The sequence below is a fragment of the Mercenaria mercenaria genome, chromosome 9 (assembly GCF_021730395.1).
Source record: "Mercenaria mercenaria strain notata chromosome 9, MADL_Memer_1, whole genome shotgun sequence".
Classification (NCBI taxonomy): Eukaryota; Metazoa; Mollusca; class Bivalvia; order Venerida; family Veneridae; genus Mercenaria; species Mercenaria mercenaria.
Genome location: NC_069369.1, coordinates 36,054,271 through 36,078,422, shown reverse-complemented (window position 1 = coordinate 36,078,422; position 24,152 = coordinate 36,054,271). Strand labels below are relative to the sequence as shown.

The 24,152-nt window shown below is 36.8% G+C and overlaps 1 protein-coding gene across 4 annotated transcripts in view; it reads left to right on the top strand.

The window, feature by feature from the left end:
- Positions 1-24,152, top strand: part of LOC123547959 (phospholipase A and acyltransferase 2-like) — a 113,084-nt gene that overhangs the window by 65,669 nt on the left and 23,263 nt on the right. The window contains exon 2 of one of the 4 annotated variants that reach the window (XR_008372390.1): positions 12,762-12,879. The exons of the other annotated variants lie outside the window; for them this stretch is intronic. The gene's annotated coding sequence lies outside the window, so the exon portion shown is untranslated. The remainder of the gene's footprint in view (positions 1-12,761; positions 12,880-24,152) is intronic. 4 annotated transcript variants of the gene reach the window in all.

The window sequence follows — 24,152 nt, the reverse complement described above, 5'->3', positions numbered from 1 at the left end:
ATTTACCAGATATAGCCGGTAATACTAAATCAAGTTTTGGACTTAAGGATGTTACATATTAAGTTACATTTGCATCGTAATATAAACACGCTAAATGAAACAATATATACAATACCGTGGAAAAAATGATCTTAAAATGTATGAAGCGTAATGAATGCCGCAAAGTAAGTTTTTATGTCGTTTTAGTTGTTAGTTGGTTGGATCTCATTACTTGGTAATATGGGCATAAGTTGCAGTGTCATTGAATTTGTGAAATAAAATAGGAATAAAAAGCACCTGATAACTCCGTTCGAATAATAGAAACAGATAGCAGCCTCAAACTATTGCACTTTTAGTTTTCATAGCTTTAAATATATCCATAATATTTTGTGTCAAACAAATAAGTAATTCATTGCAGATACCAAATTCAACTTTGATTTTCCCCCTTTCATTTTCAAATAAGCTCCCAAATTGTAGTATCAGGGCCAAGGATGAGGGCTCATGGTGTTGCCCATATATCAAAACAATGTTGAAGTACTTTCCATTCAAAACAATAGTTTCTGCGTTCTTACTCTTTTAGCAAACAAAGTCGAATGGGACAAAAGCAAACCTATCTTAAAACAGCCATCAAAGGGAGCGACTCAGCGTGACTGCTTAAGAAAGACGGCTGCTTAAGTCCTGCTGTTGATTAGCTACTTAATACAGTTGATCGCGAAGGCAGGATTTACTCTATACCTCTATTACAGTTTAATAGATTATATTTTTATCAAATGTGTGCAAAATGCCTCCCTTAATCTTCATTTAGCTCGACTATTCAAAGAATAAGGAGAGCTATCCTACTCACAACGGTGTCGTCGTCACACCTTGGTTAAGTTTTTCGTATCAATTCACATTTTGACAAATCCTTTTGTCATATAGCTTTGAAACTTTCAAACACTTGTGTACCTTCACCATGTCAAGTTTTAGGCTAGAGTACACAACTCTGTCAAGGATTTTGACCGAATTATGGCCCCTTTTAACGTAAAATCTTGGTTAAGTTTTCCGTACCAGTTCATATGTAGTGTAAACTGTTTTACATATGGCTTTGAAACTGTGACAAAGCCTAAAAATAAAAAGGGTAAAATATCGAATATTTAGTCTTTATTGTAGCCTCATTACAGATACATAAAAGAATGAGCATATTTAAACTAGGGCCGGGACGATTTCAAAATTTTGAAACCAGTTAATCATTTGTATGAAATCGAATCGAACCGGTTAATCGGCCGCCATATTGAAAATGCTCCTTTATTTCCTGATGACCGTATCAAGGTACTTCCCAGCAGTTGACTTCATTAGGAACTTACGGACTTCATCGTTTGCAAGCAGTTTTATAATTAATTTAAATTATTCATATTTTGTGTATTTCAATTTGAATATTTTACGGCGGGCAAATCCAAGACTAATGATTATATTGATTGATGTGTTTTTAGCGGAAATATACTGTGGGTCAATGTGCTGGTCAAAGAAATAAGAAATATATAAAGATAAAGTACGATTCGTGATATTTATCTATAGCGATTAGCGGTTTTGCAAAATTGAAACCGGTTTCACATAGTAAATCGAACCGGATCCGATTAACCGAGTAATCGTCCCAATCCTAATTTAAACATTGTACACAGTCATTAAATACATTAGAAATATAAGACAATTTTGTATACTACACTATGTCTACCTCTCACATGTACATGTAATTACAGTGTTAAAACCAAGATGGTGTAAAAGGTGCTAATCAACTGATATATCTTACGACCTAAAATTACATTAAAGCTCAATAAAAACAAGAGCTGTCCGTAAGACAGCAAAGACAGCACGCTCGACTTTTCTCAGCTAGAGCTAGCTTAATTCTATCAAATATCGAAAGAAGCAATAAAACATATCAGGCGAAGGTATGAGGCTTGTGTCAATGTTTGCGCATATATCAGTAAACTGTATTTTTGTAGATTTGTATTTCCGTATCGGAAATACAGGACCGTAGCCAGGTTGATTTTTCTGGTCTTAAACACCACATTCCTCCACCTCCTCCCCTTCATAAAAACTGTTATAAATCATTTGCGCAAATTATTTAGATTGCATCTTTTTCGGTCTCCTACTCCTACATGTTTGAAGAATTATCAGACTTATATCAAGTTCCAAAGTGTGGTTTTTCGTAGAATAACCCGTGTTTTGAGTTCTTATGCGTAAGAATATATCACGAAGGCCGCATAAGAACGAAAAACACGGGTTATTCTACGATAAATCACACATTGGAGCTTGTTATTTCGATTCTAACACGTCATACTTGAAACAACAGTGTTAGAAAAAATGGAAACTACTTTTTACGCTCTGAACTACACTTCGTGCTACGCACCTGAATTTGGCTGTTGAAATTTCCTCCCACAAAACTTAAAAGTTGCAGATTCATTCATAAAACTTAACACGCAGTGTATAGCTGGAATAGCCAAAACACGAAGCGCGTGCAGCACAGTTCAAGGGTAGTTTATTGATGAATAACCCGAGATAGATTTTTCTCTACATGTATGTAGGTTTTTCGCTGGTCGTGTTAGAATTTCATTTATTTTGAAGAATATTAAGCGCGAAATTCTTGTTGAAGCAGACGATAGGTAGAACATGGGGTATTGTGATCAATTGATGAAACTCCATTTATGCTATAATCATTAACTGGTATGGATTTGAATGTTCTTTTCAACCTTATGAAGTTTTATTTTAATTTCACCCTTCAAACAATTTGTTAAAACGCATTTTTCTCTTACCTCTGGATATCCAGTCTTTGTAGCAACATCCTTGTCATTGTATGAAAGAAGAACTTTTTTTATAGAAAACTGGAGGAGGTTGGGACACAACCTTCCAAATTAATGCCCGTCGGGGCTTTGACTTTACCATTCAAATTTACCGAATAACCACGAACAAACGCACATACTCGTTTGCCTCGGTAAAATTTAGTCTCTCGCTACGGCCATGTATAGTGTAATTATTCGTGATATTAAAAAAAATAGCGGAAAATAGTTTGACAAAATAAAATGAAATAATAGTGCCTAAGTTCGGTTTTGCCTTTTAAGATGGTGACTCAAAACATATCCTTTTTTCTCATAATTTTGGCAGAAAAACAGGGAGGTACCGGCCTCCCTGTGCCTCAGTGTAGCTACGGGTCTGCCATCTTGATAAAGAAATTGTATTTTATAGTTTTGCCTTAAGAAAAATATTTGTTTCCGGTAACATGCTAAACATATTAGAGTAGGTAGATCTAGGTCGGATTTTGTTTGGATTTTTTTTATTAAGGGAGATTTTTCGGAATTTTTTTTTTTTTGGTCAAAAAATGAATACAAATAATGGGGTTATGCCGCTAGAGTATCAGCATCAGTAAATTGATTTCTAACATCACTGACCATGTTTAAAGCATAAAAAGTACATTCTCCAAGGCCATAAAAACATTTAGGGTCGGACCAAAAATTTAGGGTAGGTCGGGATACCGGAAACAATTTTTTATGCGTTATCATGCCTTTACTTAATTTTCGACTCGTAATATTACATATTACACATATATGCATAGTATAATAAATTATGAGTCAGTAAGGTTTAAAAAATGAAAATATGAAAAATTAGGGACAAGTAAACATCGATGTTTAATTTCTTGTAGATCTAGGACGTTGAATAAATGTCTTGGTTATTAAGAATGAAACTATAAAAAATAATTACTGTACAGCTGAACTTTATTTCATGTTGAACAGAAGTCACTTAAGTCAGTGATATTAACGACTACTCCCCTCCCCCTCCCCACCCCACACACATATACACGCCCGGACGCTCACTTTCCCTCAAAGTTCTGCGTCTTTGGGACAAGGAAAACTCGGGGTCGGAGTTCGAGTCCGGGTGAGGCGTATGTTTTCCGCGACGATCAACATGGTCTTGCTCATAGAATGGGGAGGAAGATATGTAATTCTTAGTACCATTTTAGCTATTGGTTACCTCAAAATTTTGGCGACAAATCTGTACGTGTCTTCCATGCGACCCCTTCGTTAATGACCGCCTGCTTATTTAATTTTAAATTTATCTGATTTTCCCGTCCTAATTTGAAAATGTTAATATACAAGTATGACTTTAAGAGAACGGAAATTTCCATAGAGATAGTGCAAGTTTATTCTAATCATATAACATATATATTATTTTCAATTTCCCGAGGGATTGTTTTTGTCCGAGTCCATGAGACATTGATGATTCTGCAGATGTTAACACACGGAAACATGTGTTTTAATTTTACTCTTATTCTGGTATTGGATGAAGTATTCAAAAACAATCGGCTTCTCTCAGACGAATATGCTTTAAATTAGCGTTCCTGTGTCGTAAACACAATTTACAATTAATTACGCACCAGTCTATAACGAAGACGTCACCGTCGAGGCGCATAGCGCTGACAGTCGGTAGGTATCGGAGGGGACCTCTGCCCATATAAGGGGCTTGGGGTTAGGGGGTCTCTCGCCTGGATATTTTTTTAATACAGACTGGTGAGACATCCCCCTAATTATAGGGGGATCAGGGGGCTCTTCCTCTGTGAAGTTTTACAGACATGAAATGGTGACCTTTGGTGCAGTTTGAGTTAATATAATGAGTATAGGGGCACTTCTCAGTCAACGAGGTTGGGGGAGGGGGGAGCACGAGCTGGATCCGGGCCTCAAGTCCGTATCTGACTGTCATTAAGACAAGTGAATGGTGAAACAAGTTTTACGTTTTTGATATAAATTGGTAGGGGTGAGTTATGTCAATTTCTGTATTTACTTTATAAATAATTTATATAATATTTCTAACCGTAGACATCGATCTCGAAGAGTCAATGGTTACGAAGTTTGAGCACACAACGCTTGCTCCTGCCCTTATCATGTTACTCAAACTCCTGATGGAAAACAACTTGATGTCAACATCTTCATAAAGGGAGCGCTGGTCTAGTGGTTAAGGTGTCGGTCGCAGTTCATAGTTTCAAGCCCCACTGAGGTCACGACCGCATCTTCTCATATATGACACTAGTAGACTTGCTTTTTCAGGAAGCGGACTCGAGAGTTGGTCAAATAAACTTGAAGCTTTTATCACAATCGAGCTCAAATAAATTTGTTTTAACTAACACCTTAGTATACAGGCCCGCGTGCAGGATTTGTTTGCTGGGGGGACCCAACCTGGGGTGGGTTCGGGAGGGGTATCCCCTCCCTATTGCGAAATTTTTTTAATATGGCACATGAATAGATGCATTTTCCTGCTACCTGAAGCACCTTTAAGGATGCATGAATGTATCATATATTTAAGGAAAAGTCTACTTTTTAATCACTTCATCAAGTCTTCCTTTTTCAATGTATGTATGATTGTGCAGTCACAGTGTATGGACTTATTTTTCTGTATGATACCCAGTTGAAAAAAAATGTTGAAGTTTTAAGATGATTATTAAGAAGACTAGCTCCTAGACTATGATAATTTTTTTCACATTTTTATGATTTCATGTAGTGAACTGAGCCAGTCTATATACTATGTCCATATTACAATTTTAACATCAGTCCTCTTAGAAAATCTCTAGAATAGACTGGCTTTTGTCTCTGTGAACATAAAAAAGAAAAAAAAATCATAGAAATATCGTAATTATCAGTCTAGTGGCTAGTCTAATTATTAAGGGTATCCTATTTGCAAAATGGCCAAATGTTTTTAGATTTCCAACAAAACAAACGAAGTATTATGACAATTACTATTTACATCATAGATTTCAAATGACAATGAACTCTTAACTGTACCAAAGATCTATAAAAATAAATAGATGTGTATTTTATACTTCTTTGACTATACAAACTATAACATCACAGCACATATTAAATGATATTTTTATGTATAAAACCCCTCATAAGTAACGAGTTTTAGATGCGTTTTGTGAGATTTACTGAGAAACTACATTTAAAACTATGAGAGTTTTTAAGTAAGGTTATTGGACCCAAAAGAGTAAAATTGATACAGTAGTTTCAAATTCATAATTGTTGTAAAATAAAAAGATAGGATAAATATCTATCAATTTAATAAATTTGGGGAATGTGCCTTAATGTAAAAACAAAATACAACCATCATAATGTTTCAATTTTCAGATTCATTTTAAGATTTACTTAACAAAACCAACAATGTTCTGATCATTTTATAACACTTCCAAAGAGTAAAAAACATAATAGTTTCTCCACTACCCAATCAAGTACCGATCAAGCGATCAATGAAGCATGCACAGATAAACTTTACCTGTGACATGCCTCGGGCTAATTTCCACTACCGGACACGGTTTTATGGCTCTTTAGCCTGTGTATTGCTGTCAAATCAAGCCAGTTGCGCTGGTGTATAAATTTGTTAATTGAGGGGCCCATAGTAATAAAAATCGTAACTAGGCAGCCATCTGGGGGGGCCCGGGCCCCCTGGCCCCCCCCCCCCCCCCCCACCTGGACACGTGCCTGGAATATTATGAAAAAAATCAATTACATGCTTCCCTCAGTTGTTTATAAATTTACGGTACTGGTAAGATGCGTATCGTAAACAATAAACCCGTTAAGTGCCTCATTTTCTTTACACGCATAATTATGATCCTGGCATTTTGATTTATGGTCAATCAAGAATCAAGAGCAGCCACTTTTACCATACCCTGATAGTAACACAACAGATTAAAAAAAACATTCATCACTATTTTCTGATTATCTTTAGAAATAAAGTTAAGGTTTTATGTTCTACAACAGACAGGCATTTCCTACCACAATTTCAAAGAAACCCGTGGGAAACCGCACGTTTGACCCTAGTGATTTGCATATTTGTGACGTCATTACAATGTAGAGAAATTCCTAAAATGGCGGCCGCTGTTTGAAAACATGACAGAATCACAGCGGTGAAGAAAACGTTTTTTTTAGACCACATAATGAAAATGTTAAAGAATTTTCTCATTAATCATAAGTATGTCCTTGCCTTATTTGTCTTAGAGCGAAAACGAAAGATTAAAAGGCAAATAATGCAGGAAATGTTTTATCATTCAAAGTTTTTTTATCATAATGAAATAGCACAAACATTTATATTTACATAAGATAAGTTAATAGGCACTATAGAACTACACTGCATGTGATCTTAATTAAAGGATGTTTCATACAGTGTGTCACACACAACTTTCGAACAGTGTCATTTATAAAACGTAATCATAATATATGTATACTGTCTATATTATGTTTTAATGTATTGCCTCAAGTGAAAGGCACCTGGAAATTCAAAGATTTTGTGAGATGATGAATAAAGCGCACAATTATTTTATAGCAGGAAGTTCATTGAGAATCGCTGATACTCATAGTTGGGAAGCCAGCTAGCATTTCCAGTATTTGATTTCGGAAATTTAATTGGCAAAATGTCACAAACAGTTCGTTTGGTAGTGATTCATGTATTTTTCTCCAGAAAACTTGCCTCAATGTGTCGTTTTCAGTACAGAACAAAATCAGGTGTTCTGCAACAGTTTCTGTACACAGTTTGCAGAGTGGGCAATTTACAATGTATGGCCTTGAAAATAGTTTATTAATAACTAATACTACCGTCCTACAATATTTCAATTGATCCCGGTATATTTGACTAAAGTGCCATAAGACACATGGTTTTATTTCACTATGTATACTGAAAAATTCGTGCAAGCTTCTGTCACTTGATGCACGTGCTTCAAATTCTATGTTCGCTAATTTCTGTACTGCATATTTCACTGTCTTTTTCCATGATTCAAATACCGGAAATTCTCCAACACAAATGTATCTGTTTAAAGTATCTAACAACTTATATTTGCCCAGAATTCGGTATATGTCTGGTATAAACCCGGTGGTTTTACTCGGGCTTTTTAAAAATATGAATAATCTGTTAAGAAACATCTGTTTTAGTTTATTGCTAGTATCTAGATGACATAACTGACCAAAGAATTGTAATTTTCTTTTATCGATCTCGTGTTCAATAGAGGTGAATCCTAAGCAACAGAGCGCCACGTCGGTTCTGCTTGAGCGCGGAAGATTTTGCATATGTTTCACGCACTGGCGTTGCGCTCTTTCTAGGATTTGTACCTGCGTTGATGATAGATCATTCCAAAGTTCACAGCCAAAAAGTGCTTTAGGTATCACAACAGTCTCGTATAAATGCTTTTGTGTGACAGGATGAAGACCATTTACATGTACGCCACAATTAGATAAACTAAAGAATGTTTTCCGTAATTTGTCACAGGCATTTTTAATATTGTAATGAGTATCCATATATTTTTTGCACACTACCCCTAGATGAGTATGAGTTTCCGTCTCATTGACTTGATCGGGACCTAGGCTCCATTTACGGGAAGTGTTTTGAAAGGAGGCATGTGTCTCGTTAAAAACAATAACATTACTTTTTCTAGCATTATATTGATAGCGTTCTTTTTTCGAATTTTCATAACATATGTTCATAAGATTATCTAGTCCCGATTTACTGTAAGATATTAGCACCATATTATCCGCATGCGTAGGGCAGCCATATCTCGTTCCATGCAACGTCATTGAATTTTGTGAATTGTCAATGGTGTCTAATAGGCTGTCGATAAATACTATATAGAGCAGAGGGCTGATACACTGACCTTGTCTTGTTCCTTGGAGTATTGGGAAAAAACTGGAAATATGTCCCTGTGAACGTACGCAACAGGAAACGTCATCAAACATGTTCAGGATTACTTTAAATATACAGTCATTTATGCCAGTTTTATATAATTTTAACATCAAAATAGTTTGGTTCACATGGTCGAACGCCTGCCGAACGTCCAGAAAACACGTATACAGTTTGCTGTTATGGTCCCGTGCGTGATTTATACTTTCACGTAACAAAAATGACGTCATAGTACAGCTAAACCTTTTTTGAAATCCGCCTTGCAGGCTGTTCACTTTCAGAGTATTGTCTGTTTGCATGATATCAATCAATATTTTTTCATACAATTTCAGCACCACTGAACATAAGCTTATTGCGCAATATGAGTCTGGATCCGATTTCTTTTTCGGAGAGCCCTTATATAATGTTGAGATAATCCCTTTTTTCATGTCTGTCGGTATGTATGAAAATTCTGTTATTTTCTGGTGAAGTCTTGTAATTAACGTTAATAAAGCGTTTCCGCCATGTAATATGTGTTCATAGTTTATTTTATCATAGCCACAAGCTTTACCGTTTTTACAAAGTTTCAAATTCTTTTCAACCATTTCTTTCGTAATATGTATGTTTTTTGACCTTTTGCTTGACAACATCGATTTTACCGTACACAACCCCGTTTCACATTCCATTAAGCGTTCGTTATCGAAAGTGTCATGCTCTGTTGGGGAATAAAATTCTGAGAAATATGACCTCCAGCCGTCGTTAATATCTTTTGGAGTGTTGCAAATACGTCCCTTAAAATCCATTTCAAATACTTTTGAATGGTTTCGCGGCTTTCTGTGTTTATTCATAAGTCGCCAGAACTCGTTGTTGTCTATTTCAGCTGCCATGTCTATTTCTAACTCCACGCTTTCTAAATGCTGCTGTACCTTTGTACGATGTAACTGTCTGAATCTGTTCTTTGATAGTTTATAATCCTTGTAAGTTTGCGATGTTTCGGTTCTAGGTCTATTTTCGGTAATCCAGTGGCGTCTTTTTACTTGCATAGCCTCATGTAGTGCTGAAAGTTCCTGATCCCAGTATGGTTTGATGTAAGATTTAAATTTGACTCTGGGAATACAGGTATCGGTCGCGTCCCGAACACATTTAACTACAAGTTTATACAAGTTATCTATATCTTCTGTACATGATATTTGATTAGTCAATGATTCTTTTATACGTTCATCGTTTTCTAAAAATGTACGATATTTTTCTAGATCACATTTCTTTACATTTTTCCAGTTGATAATATTTTCAGGTCCATATGAAACTTCCGACAGAGATATTTCAATCTTACACAAAATTGGGCGGTGGTTTGAAACGTTTAAGCAATTATCGTCTTTGATTTCGCATGCATTGATGTAATCAATATAATCACTTTGTATCAGTATGTGATCAATCAATGTTTCCCTTTTGCTGTTATATGGAACATTACTGCCAATATTTTCAGAGGTTTTCGTTAATTTAGGCAATATTTGTGTCCTGCAAATATCTATATTATTAAAGTAACATATAAAGTTAACCGATGACACGGTGGCGTAGTGGTAAGATGTCCGACTTCCACGCACGTTACCGCGGGTTCGAAAAAGAAAAAGCTAATTATAGAAAAGTTCCATCAAGGTAAGGAATACCGCCTCGGAGTTTCGTGAAATCTTCTCGCATCACTCGAAATGACCTATTAGTTGTTTATTAATTGAGCAGGGTTAAAAATTGAAACTTGTTTAGATGTGGCTGTAAATAGGCTAGTTTGGCCAGATTATGATAGAAAATGACAATTTCAGTGCAATTTAGCAGAGAAAAAGAAGAAAAACTAAAAATATTTCAACATCACTGTTTTGGGTGTATTTTTTTCCAAAAATGCATAGTTACTGACTAAATATTAGTAAATTTTAGGTGTCAGGGGTGAGTTTGGGTACATTTTACAGTAACAGTGTGTGATTTGAGTGCAGTTTATGGTAAAACTTGATAAAATATGGCAAAAATATGCCCCAGCAAGGAAAAGTGGTCATAAATGATGTCGCGATAGCTATTTTCAAGGAAATTTGGCAGGCAGGCATACGTTACTGAAAAAGCCATAAAACCTTGAAAATTGATTGTATCAAACTGAAACTGGTATTTTTTTCATGCATTTAGGTTACTGGTACAATTTAAGTGAAAATAACACTTTTTGAGCATGGAAAATTTTCCTACAAGTTGAGCGGGGTTAAAAATTGAAACTTGTTTAGATGTGGCTGTAAATAGGCTAGTTTGGCCAGATTATGATAGAAAATGACAATTTCAGTGCAATTTAGCAGAGAAAAAAGAAGAAAAACAAAATATTTCAATATCACTGTTTTGGGTGTATTTTTTTCCAAAAAATGCATAGTTACTGACTGAATATTGGTAAATTTTAGGTGTCAGGGGTGAGTTTGGGTACATTTAACAGTAACAGTGTGTGATTTGAGTGCAGTTTATGGTAAAACTTGATAAAATATGGCAAAAATAAGCCCCAACAAGGAAAAGTGGTCATAAATGATGTCACGACAGCTATTTTCAAGGAAATTTGGCGTGCTAGCATACGTTACTGAAAAAAGCCATAAAACCTTGAAAATTGATTGTATCAAACTGAAACTGGTATTTTTTTCATGCATTTAGGTTACTGGTACAATTTATGTAAAAATAACACTTTTTGAGTATGGAAAATTTTCCTTAAAACAGACCCGGAGTCGCGCGGAGTGGCCATAAAATACCGGAAATCAATATAGTGTTACCTGTATACATTGTAATTTCGACGGCGTCTCCCATCTATAAAATACGCTGTCGTTGAAAAATAAAATCTGACATATATATTTAAGAAATATGAACTGATTTTACATTTGTTTTAAATAACGCTGTCTTTAAGTATAATATGTGTAAAAGACCTAAGTCTAAAAAACCCCAGCTGTTTACAATTTATAATTACACAGGTGTAGGTTTTGATTTTTTATTCTGAAATGGTTGAATATCTTACGTATCATACGTATATCAATTCAGTAATTCTTAACATATTGGCAAAATAGGAAGTTTAATGAATCGAAAATTATAGTATGTTTGTAAAATTAAAAAAAAAAAAGATAGTGGCAATCAGCGTGGTACAGGTATTTTGCCGTATTCAAGCAGACATTACTCATTTTAATATAACTGCACATATTCCACCAATATATGAAAACTGTTTGCAAAATAAAAAATATGCTCGGAGTTCCGTCAAGTAATTTCTCGGAGTGACACGACGAAATTCCGCTAAAGTAATGAAACTGTAACAATCGGTACTCCGAGTCAGAATAAGGCAGTACTCGAAGGAATTCCTCACTATGCAAGACTTTTCTTTCGGGGAAAAAACGGAAAGTGGGTTTTCCGCGTGAGCTGATCTGTATAACAAGAAAATATAATCATCAACATGAAAAATGTGATGATATTCTTACTTTTGCCACCTGATTTTAAACCAACAGTTTTAATCTTATTTTAAAAGGATCGTTTTTACTTAATACAAATCCCCCACCCACCTCTATGTATATGCGTGCTTGCACCTGTATGAAATTTTACAGCTGTAAAAGACCTATATTTTTGTCCAAAATTACAGTCTAAATTTATACCTGTAGATTTCATATAACAACATTGATTTTACAGCTGTACATTTCAATTTACAGCTGTAAAACGGCTGTAAAACAGTTCGAATTATGCAAATGAGATACAGCTGTAAAAAAACAAACTTACAGCTATAAAAATGCCTCAAAGTTACAGCTGTAGAAATATTTGATTACAGGACATTATTTTCAGGAACGAAAGCAGAAGAACAAAAAGTTTTAGGATAAATTGTAATTCCATAGAAAGGGTAGTAATTACTACAAAAATGGCAAAATAATTGATCTTGTAAGTAAAACAAAATATAAAATATGTTTACAGTATAGCATTTGCAAAATTCAAAAGTAGGGTATAAAGTGGAAACTATGCATGAACATTTTACAGCTGTAACTTTCAACTGTAACTTTTTAGGGCTGTATTTCTGAGAACTGCATGTTTTACACCTGTAAATTTCAACTATATTTCCGGTCATTTTCCAATTACAGGTCTTTTACAGCTGCTGTAATTTCAAAATACAGTTCATTTACAGACGTTTTACAGCTGTAAAACAGTTCCTGTTTTCGCAGAGCCTCGTTACTACCAAAACAGTTAACTTCGAGCCAGGTATTCCCATCTGCACCTAGACCCATGAAAGAATCTTATATTATTTCGCAACTTTTATCACTAATCTTTTACAATATGACACGATATTTGCTTTCTAAAGACTCATAGATTTGTAGAATGGCATATGTACGGTGTTCCGTTAGGGCCAGCGTCTGCTCCTTATGTCGCGCTTCGCCATCGTACTGTCGTGTTATTGCCATCGTACTGTCGTGTTATTGCTATCGTACTGTCGCGCTTCGTCAAGTACTGTAGTACGGTGTTCAGTTTGGACAATCGATATTTCGAATCGAATTCTACAATCGAATCATTTCGCATTTTCACCATCGTGATTTCGTGTTTTCGTCAACGTGGTTTCGACTTTCACCATCATGGTTTCGACTTTTATCATCGTGCTTTCGACTTTCATCATCGTGCTTTCGACTTTTGATGGTGAAAGTCGAAATCACGATGATGAAAGTCGAAATTACGATGTTGAAAGTTGAAACTACGATGACGAAAGACGAAAGTCGAAAGCGCGATGATGAAAACACGAAACCACGATGGTGAAAACGCGAAAGGATATTGCGTTTTCATTATCGTGGTTTCGTGATTTCGACTTTCACCATCATGTTTTCGCCTTTCATCATCGTAGTTTCGTGATTTCGACTTTCGAGATATGGGGTTCAGAAATAAAAATATCGATGGTCAGAACGGAACACCATACTGTGGCGCTTCGCCGTCATGTGACATATTTAACACAAAATAAACAAGATTATTAGTAAATAAATCCAAAGCACGTACCTTTGTCTAACGCCATGCTGATAAGTGAATTGTTCGCGCATGCTTGGAAAGCGACAGTACGATGGCGAAGCGCGGCAGTGCGATCGTGACACTATGTTGATGAAGCGCTTCGCCGTCATGTGACATATTTAACACAAAATAAACAAGATTATTAGTAAATAAATCCAAAGCACGTACCTTTGTCTAACGCCATGCTGATAAGTGAATTGTTCGCGCATGCTTGGAAAGCGACAGTACGATGGCGAAGCGCGGCAGTGCGATCGTGACACTATGTTGATGAAGCGCGACAGTACGATGGCGAAGCGCGACAGTACGTTGTTTGCATTACGATGGCGAAGCGCGACAGTACGGTGGCAAAACGCGACAGTACTATGGCAAGTGCTACAGTACGATTGCAACGCGTGACAGTACGATGGACAGTCACCATCGACAGTACCATTGTGAAGCTCAACAGTACAATAATGACACTACGATTACTAAGCGCGACAGTATGATGGTAAAATATAACAGTACGACGTCGAAGTGCTACAGTATGATTGCAAAGCGTGACAGTACGATGGACTGTCACCATCATCCTGTCGCGCTTCGCCATAGTACTGTCATGTTATCGCCGTTTTACTGCCGTGCTTCGCCATCGTAAGTTTTCTCGCTTCGCATTCATAGGGAGCAGACGCTAGCCCTAACGGAATACCATACGTATGTATTGTTAGAATGATGCTGGCAGGAAACCAGATATCAAAAATCAAATATTTTAGATAAGTTGGTCTGCAGTTCGCAGTTCGCAGTTCGCGTTTCGAATTGCGAACTGCAAACTGGTCTGCAGTTCGCAGTTCGCGATTCGAATTGCGAACTGCAAACTGGTCTGCAGTTCGCGATTCGAATTGTGAACTGTAAACTGGTCTGCACTTTACGATTCAAATGTCAACGTGCAGTCTGATCAACAATGTCCTGCACATTGCAGACAAGAATGCATTTCACAGTTGGTCTGCAGTTCTCGTTTCGAATTGCGAACTGCAAACTGGTCTGCAGTTTGCGATTCGTGTTGCGAACTGCAAACTAGTCTGCAGTTTACGATTCAAATTTCAAAGTGTGCAGTCTGATCAGCACTGCCAGGCAAATTGTAGACAAGAATGCATTTCAAATTTGGTCTGAAGTAAGCAGTTCGCGTTTCGAATTGCGAACTGCAAACTGGTCTGCAGTTCGCAATTCAAATTCGAACTGCAAACTGGTCTGCAGTTCGCGATTCGAATTGCAAACTGTAAACTGGTCTGCGCTTTATGATTCAAATGTCAACGTGCAGTCTGATCAACACTGTCCTGCGCATTGCAGACAAGAATGCATTTCACAGTTGGTCTGCAGTTCGCGTTTCAAAATGCGAACTGCAAACTGGTCTGCAGTTTGAGATTCATATTGCGAACTGTAAACTGGGCTGCAGTATACAATTCAAATTTCAAAGTGCAGTCTGATCAGCACTGTCCAGCGCACGCATTGCGGACAAGAATGCATTTCATAATTAGTCTGCAGTTTGCATTTCGCGTTTCCAACTGCGAACTGCAAACTGGTCCGCAGTTCGCGTTCCGAATTGCAAACTGCAATCTTGTCTGCTGATTACAATAAAAATTTCAAAGTGCAGTCTGATCAGCACTTTCTTGTGCATTGCAGAAAAGAATGCATTTCACAGTTGGTGTATAGTTCGCAGGTTGTGTTTCCCATTGCGAACTGCAAACTGGTCTGCAGTTTGCAGTTCGCGATTCGAATTGCGAACTGCAAACTGGTCTGCAGTTCGCGATTTGAATTCGAACTGCAAACTGGTCTGCAGTTCGGGATTCGTATTGCAAACTGTAAACTGGGCTACAATTAACGATTCAAATTTCAAAGTGCAGTCTGATCAGCTAACTAATACAGATGGATAACTCTAGCTACCCTAAACGGTGTTATTTTATGCTAAAATCTTTAGATAACGTAGGTAGAATCACCTGGGCTACTCAGGTCAAACACTTGTTATTTTTGTATGGTTTGGGTTATGTTTGGGTTTCACATGATGTTGGAAATATTGACTGCTTCGTTAGTATTTTTCGTCAAAGACTCATAGATTGTCATAAACAAAACTGGAAAGAGTCTATCGAAGAATCAAGTAGATGTCACCATTATAAACATTTTAAAAACTTTATTAAATACAGAACGTTACCTTACAATAAATTTGCCATTTAAATACAGACTAGCAATGTCAAAATTTCGTTGTTCAAGCCATAAGCTGCATGTTGAAACTGGTAGGCACAACAATACACCTTTTGAATCTCGTATCTTCGTATCTGCCAATTTTGTTATAATAGAAGTAACACAAGTATTGTTGAATGTGAATATCATGCTTTTTTTTCAATGTGAGAAATTTAGTGAGATCTGTAATCAGTATCTTCTTAATTGGTATTCATCTGACAGAAGTATACAAAGTTTTTATAACATACTTAGCTCTGATAATGAAAAGGTGTTATATCTAACAGCATTGTATCTTGAGAAACTCTTAAATAATGTTTGACCTGTTAAATATGATATTCAGCAGCCTATGTTTACTAGTCGACTGTGTGCTGAACCTATGAATATGTATTTTAACTTATCCGATTGTATATGTATACATTTTGTGGGATCACAACTGTTTATATATTTACTTACTATATATTATGTAGTGTATTTTGGGCCGGAGGCCTTTGTTACATTTCATAAACTTTTGACTTGACTTGACTTGACTGTCCAGCGCATTGCGGATAAAAATGCATTTCATAATTAGTCTGCAGTTCGCATTTCGCGTTTCCAACTGCGAACTACAAACTGGTCCGCAGTTCGCGTTCCGAATTGCAAACTGCAATCTTGTCTGCTGATTACAATAAAAATTTCGAAGTGCAGTCTGATCAGCACTTTCTTGCGCATTTCACATTTGGTCTATAGTTCGCAGTTTGTGTTTCGAATTGCGAACTGCAAACTGGTCTGCAGTTCGCAGTTCGCGTTTCGAATTGCGAACTGCAAACTGGTCTGCAGTTCGCAGTTCGCGATTCGAATTGCGAACTGCAAACTGGTCTGCAGTTCGCGATTCGAATTCGAACTGCAAAGTTGTCTGCAGTTCGGGATTCGTATTGCAAACTGTAAACTGGGCTACAATTTACGATTCAAATATCAAAGTGCAGTCTGATCAGCACTGTCCAGCGCATTGCGGACAAGAATGCTTTTCATAATTAGTCTGCAGTTCGCATTTCGCGTTTCCAACTGCGAACTGCAAACTGGTCCGCAGTTCGCGTTCCAAATTGCAAACTGCAATCTTGTCTGCTGATTACAATAAAAATTTCAAAGTGCAGTCTGATCAGCACTTTCTTGCGCATTGCAGACAAGAATGCATTTCACAGTTGGTCTATAGTTCGCAGTTTGTGTTTCAAATTGCGAACTGCAAACTGGTCTGCGGTTCAAGATTCAAAATAAAAATATATTTGAACGTTACTCTTATACTTATAAGTAATAGGTCAGTATTTGCTAAATATAAAGTTTTGAGCAGTGTCATGAGAAAATCAACATAGTGGGTTTGCGACCAGCATGGATCCAGACCAGCTTGCGCATCCGCTCAGTCTGGTCAGGATCCATGCTGTTCGCTAATGGTTTCTCTAATTGCAGTAGGCTTTAAAAGTGAACAGCATGGATCCTGACCAGACTGCGCGGATGCGCAAGCTGGTCTGGATCCATGCTGGTCGCAAACCCACTATGTTGATTTTCTCATGGCACGGCTCATTAATGTTAATGGTCTGCACTTCCTCCCTCTTCAGTAGAACTGCAAAGTGCCAGCAAGTCTGCGGCTCCTAGTTTTCGATTCGAACTACGAACTGCAAACTGGTCTGCAGTTTTCAGTTCGCAGTTCGCAATTCGTAGTTCATAATTCGAATTGCGAACTGCAAACTGGTCTGTAGTTCGCAGTTCACGATTCGAATTGCCAACTGCAAACTGGTCTGCAGTTCAAGATTCAAAATGAAAATGAATTTGAAGGTTACTCTTATACTTTAAAGTAATAGGCAAGTGTTTGCTAAACATAAATGTGAAAAGTCTGCACTTCCTCCCTCTCCATTAGAACTGCAGACAAGAATGCATTTCACAGTTGGTCTACAGTTCGCAGTTTGCGTTTCGAATTGTGAACTGCAAACTGGTCCGCAGTTCGCAGTTCGCCTTTTGAATTGCGAACTGCAAACTGGCCTGCAGTTCGCAGTTCGTGATTCGAATTGCGAACTGCAAACTGGTCCGCTGTTCGCAGTTCGCCTTTCGAATTGCGAACTGCAAACTAGCCTGCAGTTCGCAGTTCGCGATTCGAATTGCGAACTGCAAAATGGTCTGCAGTTCGCGATTCAAATTCGAACTGAAAACTGGTCTGCAGTTCGAGATTCGTATTGAGAACTGTACACTGTGCTGCAGTTTACGATTCAAATTTCAAAGTGCAGTCTGATCAGCACTGTCCAGCAAAATGTAGACAAGAATGCATTTCACAGTTGGTCTGCAGTTTGCAGTTCTCAGTTCACGTTTTCAAATGCGATCTGCAAACTGGAAAAGTAAAGAAGAAATGAAAAATCTTGAAATGGAGCTTTTCTATCTTGCAGGATTTTTTCCAATGAATTTAGTAACATTTTTATGGAGGAGCCGCCCATATCAATAACCGTTAACGAATATAGATAAGCTTAAATATAAACAATGAAAACATGTAGAAGTTATAGCATGTTTGTCACGGGATGTAACATTTCATGTTCTTTAAACTTAATACCCGCGCATAGCGGGGAAACATACTTTTCCCTGGAGGTATCGTCTGCTGTTTAATTGAATTGGATATCCTCGGTAATGAACGTGTTATTACGAATATTAACGGAGATGTCCGAGGCACTTCATCCTTGCCCGTACAGTCTTTGTGAATTCTTGTCATGTAGGTTACATTCTACCAATTCAGTTCCTTATTTATTTCATATTAATAACAAAACATTCAGACCTCATTTTCAGCACTTTAGAGCATTTCAATGATATGAAAACCATATATGGTCATTTAGTATAACATGTCTTCTTATCAAAAATAGAAAAATATTGACATGTTATGTTGTATATAAGAAAAATAATCTGTTCTGAGAAACATCACCCTCTAAAAATGCCCCCATGAAAACAGCCGTTTAGCAATTACGCGTTAGGTAGACATTTTTCGCAAAGAAAAAAAACTTATTCCAGGAAATTTACAATGAAAATGGTCTAGATCTATTCTCAATACAATAAACAATAAACATAAGCCAAAAATTTAACTGTCACCTCCTCATGTCACTCATTATACCAGACTTCATCCATAGCATGGAACTACATTTTGGACTACTTCACATGTAACACTGAGTTAGTCACTTCAGGTTTGGTGTAATCCGTCCTGTATGACCAATCTTCTTGGTTTGTTTTATGAGTATAAAGGAGAGGTAGAATGAGAGAAAGAAATTCACTGGTGTTCTCTTAGTACCTTTTACTGCCAAATTCCTTCTACGCTCAGAGCAGTTAATGTACTCTTACGAGCAATACAGTAAAATTCATAGAAAACTGAATTAAAATCATTTAGAATTCTTATGATTACTTCAATTAATTCACCAGTCGGTGTGGCAAGGAATATTTTGAAATATCTTTAATATTGTAGTTTGTATTTCTTTACAGAGCGCGTGAATTTTTTTTTTTGTGTGAAAACTTTGTATTATTTTATCTTTATTTTATCAGTTGATATATATTGTGACATGTTTCAATGTAAAGACATTTACACCCATTATAAGGGTCGTCTACAGCCAAGTATGGCCTAATGTAACTCTTGAATGGCTTAAAGCCCAACCCGTTTACTGTCATGATGTTATAACATTTTTTCTTATCGAATGCTTTTAACTCAAATACATTTCTATTGTATTTAGGACTTATTTAAAGGTCATAAAACGCATGAACTGACATATAAAAAATAAAATAAAAAAATCTTGTGCAGCTTTTGCAGTAGTGCGTTGTTCCTGTAAAATAATTCAGCTTTACATTGTGTGATTTCTGTTACAGTACATGTGTGTATATCATTTCAATTTTAAACAAAAATTATATTGCCCTTTGTAAATAAAATCAACGAAAGATTAATTGTAAGATTAATCAAAGAACTGTTTCATTTGACGGAATTTGCCCGGATATTGAAGTAACTAGCCGGAATGTTCAAGTCACTGTCAGCCCACTCAAGAATGCTCATCTCACGTCTGACTATAGCTCACCTGACTTTGGATTATTTCTGACATATAAAATATTCAGATTGTAACCTACAGGTCAATGCAAGCTTGATATATCTGCGTCGAAGCCTGTATTGATTGTCCAGTCAGAGAGAGAGGCTAATTTTGCGATGAACTGCACCTGAGACGGGCTAATTTTGCCATGAACTTTACCTATTTCTAACTTTCTGAAACAGAACAATTTGATAAATAGTAACGAATATTAACGAAAGTAGTCCACACACAAGCAAAGTACGCAGTCGTATTTGACAGTATTTAAAGCGAAATATACTGGACTTATTGTACAAAATATTCATAGATAGTGTCATATAAAGAAGAAAGTCCGTATAATCTCGTCCCTGGCAAAACCAGCATATTACATACATCTGCTAATAAAATACCAACATTTAACACCATTCTTGCCGCCGCCTTCGGATATGTCCAAAGGTAGCACTGGAATGGCTCATCGACAGACCCGTTTTATTGTCTTGGTATTATAATGAAATATGACATAAGAAATCTGCAAACGGTCAGTACTAGAGCCTGGGCTTTGATCTTGGCTTAGAAACATTACTTTATAAATCTTGTTTGGTTTAATGTAAGTGGGGCTTTGATATGTGCAGGTGTCTAATACTTTTAGAGATTTTATCTATTTGTGCCATTGATAAGTAATTTGAATTAAATTGTCCATAACTAATTGGAACGACGACATGACCAGTTTGCAGTTCGCAATTCGAATTATGATCTACGAATTGCGAACTGCGAACTGAGAACTGCAGACCAGTTTGCAATTCGAATTATGAACTACGAATTGCGAACTGCGAACTGAGAACTGCAGACCAGTTTGCAGTTCGTAGTTTGAATCGAAAACTAGGAGCCGCAGACTTGCCGGCACTTTGCAGTTCTAATGAAGAGGGAGGAAGTGCAGACCATTAACATTAATGAGCCGTGCCATGAGAAAACCAACATAGTGGGTGTGCGACCAGCATGGATCCAGACCAGCCTGCGCATCCGCGCAGTCTGGTCAGGATCCATGCTGTTCGCTTTTAAAGCCTACTGCAATTAGAGAAACCATTAGCGAACAGCATGGATCCTGATCTGATTGCGCGGATGCGCAAGCTGGTCTAGATCCATGTTGGTCGCAAACCAACTATGTTGATTTTTTCATGGCACGGCTCAAAATTTTATATTTAGCAAACACTGACCTATTACTTTAAAATATAAGAGTAACCTTCAAATTCACTTTCATTTTGAATCTTGAACTGCAGACCAGTTTCAGTTCGAATTCGAATCACGAACTGCAGACCAGTTTCCAGTTCGCAATTCGAAATGCGAACTGCAGACTAGTTTGCAGTTCGCAATTCGAATAGCGAACTGCAGACCAGTTTGCAGTTCGCAATTCGAATCGCGAACTGCGAACTGCAGACCAGTTTGCAGTTCGCAATTCGAAACGCGAACTGCGAACTGCAGACCAGTTTGCAGTTCGCAATTCGAAACACAAACTGCGAACTATAGACCAACTGTGAAATGCATTCTTGTCTGCAATGCACAAGAAAGTGCTGATCAGACTGCACTTTGAAATTTTTATTGTAATCAGCAGACAAGATTGCAGTTTGCAATTTGGAATGCGAACTGCGGACCAGTTTGCAGATCGCAGTTTGAAACGCGAAATGCGAACTGCAGACTAATTATGAAAAGCATTCTTGTCCGCAAAGCGCTGGACAGTGCTGATCAGACTGAACTTTGAAATTTGAATCGTAAATTGTAGCCCAGTTTACAGTCCAAAAAACAAATCCCGAACTGCAGACCAGTTTGCAGTTCGAATTCGAATCGCGAACTGCAGACCAGTTTGCAGTTCGCAATTCGAAACGCAATTTGAAACACAAACTGCGAACTATAGACCAACTGTGAAATGCATTCTTGTCTGCAATGCGCAAGAAAGTGCTGATCAGACTGCACTTTGAAATTTTTATTGTAATCAGCTGACAAGATTGCAGTTTGCAATTTGGAATGCGAACTGCGGACCAGTTTGCAGATCGCAGTTTGAAACGCGAAATGCGAACTGCAGACTAATTATGAAAAGCATTCTTGTCCGCAATGCGCTGGACAGTGCTGATCAGACTGCACTTTGAAATTTGAATCGTAAATTGTAGCCCAGTTTACAGTTCAAAATACGAATCCCGAACTGCAGACCAGTTTGCAGTTCGCAATTTGAAACACAAACTGCGAACTATAGACCAACTGTGAAATGCATTCTTGTCTGCAATGCGCAAGAAAGTACTGATCAGACTGCACTTGAAATTTTTATTGTAATCAGCAGACAAGATTGCAGTTTGCAATTTGAAACGCGAACTGTGGACCAGTTTGCAGTTCGCAGTTGGAAACGCGAAATGCGAACTACAGACTTATTATGAAAAGCATTTTTGTCCGCAATGCGCTGGACAGTGCTGATCAGACTGCACTTTGAAATTTGAATCGTAAATTGTGTCCCAGTTTACAGTTCGAAATACGAATCCCAAACTGCAGACCAGTTTGCAGTTCGCAATTCAGATCGCGAACTGTAAACTGCGAACTGCAGACCAGTTTCCCGTACGAAACTGTACGTCCGTAAAATAGACGTAATTTGTATATATTTACGGGTGTAATTCAATTTTTACGTGTTATTACTTTAACATTTATGACTGGAATGACGTGCGTAAAACAAACGTAAAGTAGGCGTACAGTGGACGTAATTTTGAACGTAATATGCAAATGAGCTAGACACGTAAAATCCATAAAAATTACGGGTGTAAAAGAAAAACCAAAAAACGTGCGAAAATCATAAAATTACGTGCGAAAAAATTTTTTCATTTAAAAGCCCTAAAATTTTTACGGGCGTAAAATTTTTCAGGCGTAAATGGCAAAAAAATGGGACTCATATATTTGGATGAGCAAAAAGAAAATGCCCAAAAAAAATATTAATACAAAAATTTTAAATTTAATTTAAATTAAATTGGAAAAGGAATTTTTAATTAGTCAAAATTTTTCCAACTTTTTAAATTCAATGCTTTTCCCGGAATCAATTTACGGGTTTCTAGTCAAAGTATATCCTACTTATTCAATTTTGTAAAGGTAATAACATGTTTTTATTTTAAAATGTTTTTAAGGGGTTTATCAATCCCGGCAAAAAATTAATAAAAACAAAATTTAAATTAAGGGTGAAATAAAATAGAACTATCAAAACTATCCCCAGGGGCAACATGTCAACCCCCGCAGCTTTCAAAATGAAAAGGATTTTCCCCTTTAAAACCCTGTCCTTTTGGAGGCAAACATTTATGCCAAAAAAAAAAATGATTGAAAAAAGTAAAATACAAGTTATTTAAAGTAAAAACAAAGGGAAGAAAAAATCAAAAAAAAAATCTAATTTCCACACAAAAAAACCCCTTTACCAGTGGGAAAAAGGTCAAAATGCCCTCAAAATCGGATGAAATTTTCCATTTTTGACTACAAAAAAAGGGTCTCGATTTTTTCCCTACGACCAAAAAAAAAATTTACCATACAAGCTTTTTTATAGTAACAAAAAAGGGAAATTAATTCTAGGTTCTTCTACATAAAAACTCCGTCCATGATGGGAACAATTGTGCCAAGTTAAAATCAAAACCCCTTCCAAGCATAAAAAAAGGAAAAGCCCAAAAAGTCATTTTTTGTATCTGACTTTTGCCCTCTAAGGGGTGACCTTGACCTCAGCCCCTAAGTCCTGGTTCTTATGCTGACACTCTGTCAAAATGGTTGGGGACATTTGGGGCCAAGTTACATCAAAATCCCCCTTTGAAGAAAAAGAAATCCCGGGACATTTAATTTTTAAAATTTTAAACCTTTTGGATTTCCAAATTTTGGTGCCCTTTGCCCTTTTGAGATGGGAACCCTGAGTTTGTGCTGACACTCCGTCTCACTGAGAAAAACCCTTTCCATGTCAAATATAAACAATTGCCCCAAATGCATGTCAATTTTTATGGCCCGGAAAAACAAAACCGATGCAAACACCGAAAAACCCCTTTGGGAACAACTATTCTTCGTTTCTTCTTCAAGTGGGCTCGACAATAAGCTTAAAGCCAGCCCAGAAATCTTAAAAATTCCAAAAAAAGTTTGCTTTTTTTTCATTTCGAAACAAAAATATTCTCCAGGATAATTTCAAAGGTTTTTATATTCTTTTTCATAATAGAAAATTTCCACAGTTCATTT